Source organism: Mus pahari, chromosome 5 (genome assembly GCF_900095145.1).
Source record: "Mus pahari chromosome 5, PAHARI_EIJ_v1.1, whole genome shotgun sequence".
Lineage (NCBI taxonomy): Eukaryota > Metazoa > Chordata > Mammalia > Rodentia > Muridae > Mus > Mus pahari.
The window spans coordinates 36891079-36895759 of record NC_034594.1 but is presented as its reverse complement, the minus strand read 5'-3'; the positions used below and the strand labels follow the sequence as shown (position 1 = coordinate 36895759).

General features: G+C 40.3%; 1 pseudogene; it reads left to right on the top strand.

The window, feature by feature from the left end:
- The first annotated feature begins 290 nt into the window (after nt 1-290).
- LOC110321919 overlaps nt 291-4681 on the top strand; it is a 38977-nt pseudogene continuing 34586 nt past the window's right edge.

Below are 4681 nucleotides of genomic sequence, written 5' to 3'. Positions count from 1 at the left end.
CTGCCTCTCTTTTCCACCAGAAAGTTCCTGACCACACACTACCCACAGGAAGAGCCGAGGGGAGACAGAGAAGGTTGTCTTAATGGGAAGGGTCAGACATGATTTTCCCAGGGGAGTTGTTCCAGGTATTTGGGCTGTCTTATCTGGCCCACCTCACTCTGGCAGCCTTAAAGAAGGCAGGGAAATGGAGCTAGTTGCACAGTCATCTGTCTGTAGGCTCTGTCAGACAGCAAAGAGAGGGAAATGGGCCAGAAAGAACACCACAGCCCTGTGGAATGAAGGAGACAAACATGGCTATGGCTCCTGAAGAGGAATGTGCAGAGCAGACTACCAGAGAAGCTACAGGAAAGGAGGGCCTGAATATCAACACTGGGAATTCGCTGGTCCTTAGACCAAAGGCTAAGGTATGCATGCATAGCTAGATTCCACAAGATTCTTCCAGGGAAGAAAGAACAGAGTGGCAACTGGTTGATCTGAATAGTTAGTGGAGCTCGTGAGGTCAGAATAGCTAAGCAATCAGAATAGGGAACTTCACTGGACACACAAGCTTTTGGTAAAGACCCCAGAGATGGGCTCAACTCAGTCTAGCTACATCATTCATCCTAACAGAGATCGCTGAAAATCTTTCAAAATAGCAGATAGATACATACAAAGAAAGAAACCTGATGCTCTATAGTCAACAATGCAGTGTTTCAATGTCCAGTATGAGACAGATTTGGCTAAGGGTTAAACATTGTTGTGTACTATTAAGCATGTTAATATAGGACCAGAGTGACAGCACAGTGGTTAAGAGCACAGGCTGCTCATCTAGAGGGTCTTTCCTAGAATCCATGTGGTGGTTCACAACCCTGTCAGTCCAGTTCCAGGAAATCTGTGATGCACAGACATGCATGCAGGCAAAGCGCCCATTTACATAAAATGAAGTAGAAGAGCACATCACTGTCATGAAAGGTTTGCATTGCAAATGACATTAGCTAAGTATCTGTTTTAACTTCATTTCTTTAAGTAAGTTAAACTCTCAGGAAGGATCCACTTCATAGTTGAATGACAGCTAACAGATCCTTCCCTTGCGCCTTGCTCCCCTAGGCAGGTGCTGTCAACCAGTGGTACTTTTTTTCTGAACACTGTACTATCTCTTTAAAGGAACCCTACTCCAGCTTCAAGAACCAAGGCAAACAAAGCAGCTGCTTAAAACTGCGGTGGGGCCTTCTGGTCTGAGTTGGTGCCCTGAGCGGACCTTGGGCACTAGCTCCGCACCCAGTCCCACAACACCCAGTCCCACAACACCCAGGCCCATAACACCCAGGTCCACAACACCCAGGCCCACAACTCCCAGGCCCACAACTCCCAGAAGAAGCTTGACTCTTAGGTACTCTAACACACCCAGGATCATAGATGAGGAGGCCACAACATCTGACCCAACCCTGGGAGTAACTGGGACCCTCAGGATCCAGAGATGCAGGAACCCATGCCACTGGTGAGGTCCACAACACCAGAAGAAACTCAACTCCCAGGTGCTCTAACACACTCAGGATCACAGGATCTCAGGAGCTTGGTCACATCAGGATTTCAGGACCCAGAGGCAGCTTGATTCCCAGGAGCTCTAACACACCCAGGATCTCAGGATCCCAGGATCCCAGGATCCCAGGATCCCAGGATCCCAGAATCACAGGATCACAGAGACAGCTAAATTCTGAGGAGTTCTGACACAACCACGATCACAGGAAGGACAAGCTCAAGTCAGAGAAAGCAAGAGTAGATAGCACTAGTTAAACAGATCACAAGAGGCAAGCACACGAACCTAAGCAATAGAAACCAAGGGTACTTGGCATCATCAGAACCCAGTTCTCTCAGCATAGCCAGTCCTGGATACCCCATCCCACCAGAAAAGCAAGTTTCAGATTTAAAATCACTTCTAATGATGATGATAGAGGAATTTAAGAAGGACATAAATAACTCCCTTAAAGAAATACAGGAGAACACAGGTAAACAGCTAGAAGCCCTGAAAAGAGGAAACACAAAAATCCCTTAAAAAATTAGAGGAAAACACAACCAAGGAGGTGAAGTAATTAAACAAAATCATCCAGGATTTAAAAATGGAAAAAGAAACAATAAATAAATCAGGAAAGGAGACAACCCTAGAGATAGAAAACCTAGGAAAAAGATCAGGAGTCATAGATGCAAGCATCACCAACAAAATACAAGAGATAGAAGAGAGAATCTCAAGTGCAGAAAATACCATGGAAAACATTAACACAACAGTCAAAGAAAATGCAAAATGCAAAAAAGGTCCTAATCCAAAACATCAAGGAAATCCAAGACACAATAAGAAAACCAAACCTAAGGATAATAGGTATAGAAGAGAGTGAAGAATTCCAACTTAAAGTGCCAGTAAATATCTTCAACAAAATTATAGAAGAAAACTTCCCTAACCTAAAGAAAAAGATGCCCATGAACATACAAGAAGCCTACAGAACTCCAAATAGACTTGACCAGAAAAGAAATTCTTCCTGCCACATAATAGTAAAAACACCAAATGCACAAAAGAAAGAATATTAAAAGCACTATGGGAAAAAGGTCAAGTAACACATAAAGGCAGACCTATCAGAATTATACCAGTCTTCTCACTAGAAACCATAAAAACCAGAAGATCCTCGGCAGATGTCATACAGACCCTGAAAGAACACAAATGCCATACCAGGCTACTATAGCCAGCAAAACTCTCAATTAACATAGATAGAGAAACAAGATATTCCATGGAAAAAACAAATTTAAAACAATATCTTTCCACAAATCCAGCCCTACGAAGGATAATAAATGGAAAACACTAACACAAGGAGGGAAACTACATACTAGAAAAAGCAAGAAAACAATCTTCTTTCAACAAACCCAAAAGAAGATAGCCACACAAACATAATTCCACTTCTAACAATAAAAATAACAGGAAGCAACAATCACTTTTCTTTACTATCTCTTAACATCAATGGACTCAATTCCCAAAAGACATAGACTAACAGACTGGATATGTAAACAGGACCCAGCATTTTACTGCATACAGGAAATGCACCTCAGTGACAAAGACAAACATTTCCTCAAAGTAAAAGGCTGGAAAAAAATTCAAAGCAAATAGTTCCAAGAAACAAGCTGGAGTAGCCATTCTAATATTGAATAAAATTGACTTTCAACCAAAAGTTATCAAAAAGATAGGGAAAGAAATCTACTAAGACGAACTCTCAATTCTGAACATTTATGCTCCAAATGCAAGGGCATCCACATTCATAAAAGAAACTTTACTAAAGCTCAAAGCACATATTGCACCTCACGAAATAATAGTGGGAGACTTCAACACCCCACTCTCATCAATGGACAGATCATGGAAACAGAAACTAAACAGAGAAACAGTGAAACTAACAGAAGTTATGGACCGAATGGATTTAACAATTATCTATAGAACATCTCATCCTAAAACAAAAGAATATACCTTCTTCTCAGCACCTCATGGTACCTTTTCCAAAATTGACCATTAATTGGTCACAAAACAGGCCACAACAGATACAAGAAGATCAAAGTAATCCCATGCATCCTATCTGATCACCGTAGACTAAGGCTGGTCTTTAATAACAACAAAAACAACAGAAAGCTCACATACATATGAAAGCTGAGCAACACTCTACTCAATGATAACTTGGTCAAGGAAGAAATAAGAAAGAAATTAAAGACTTTTTAGATTTTAATGAAAATGAAGGCACAGCATACACCAACTTATGGGACACAATGAAAACATTCCTGAGAGGAAAACTCATAGCTTTGAGTGCCTACATAAAGAAACTGGAGAGAGCATTTATTAGCAGCTTGACAGCACACAAGCTGAAACCTGAAAGCTCTAGAACAAAAAGAAGCAAATACACCCCCAAAGGAGTAGACAGCAGGAAATAATCAAACTCAGGGCTGAAACTGACCAAGCAGAAACACAAAGAACGATACAAAGAGTCAACAAAACCAGGAGCTGGTTCTTTGAGAAAATCAACAAGATTGATAAACCCTTAACCAGACTAACCAGAGGGCACAGAAACAGTATCCAAATTAATAAAATCATAAATGAAAGGGAAGACATAACAACAGAAACAGGAAATTCAAAAAAATCATCAGATCTACTACAAAAGCCTATATTCAACAAAACTGGTAAACCTGAATGAAATGGGCAATTTTCTAGACAGATACCAAATACCAAAGTTAAATCAGGATCAGATAAACCATCTAAATAGTCCCATAACCCCTAAAGAAATATAAGTAGTCATTACCATATGGACCATATGGTTTTAGTGCAGAATTCTATCAGACCTTCAAAGAAGACCCAATATTAACACTCTTCAAACTATTCTACAAAATAGAAATAGAAGGAACACTACCTAATTCATTCTATGAAGCCACAATTACGCTTATACCTAAACCACACAAAGACCCAACAAAGAATGAGAACTTCAGACCAATTTCACTTATGAATATCGATGCAAAAATACTCAATAAAGTTCTAGCAAACCGAATTCAAGAACACATCAAAACAATCATCCATCATGATCAAGTAGGTTTCATCCCAGGGATGCAGGGATGGTTTAATATATGGAAATCTGTCAGAAATCCATCAATGTAATCTACTACATAAAAAACTCAGCCGGGCATG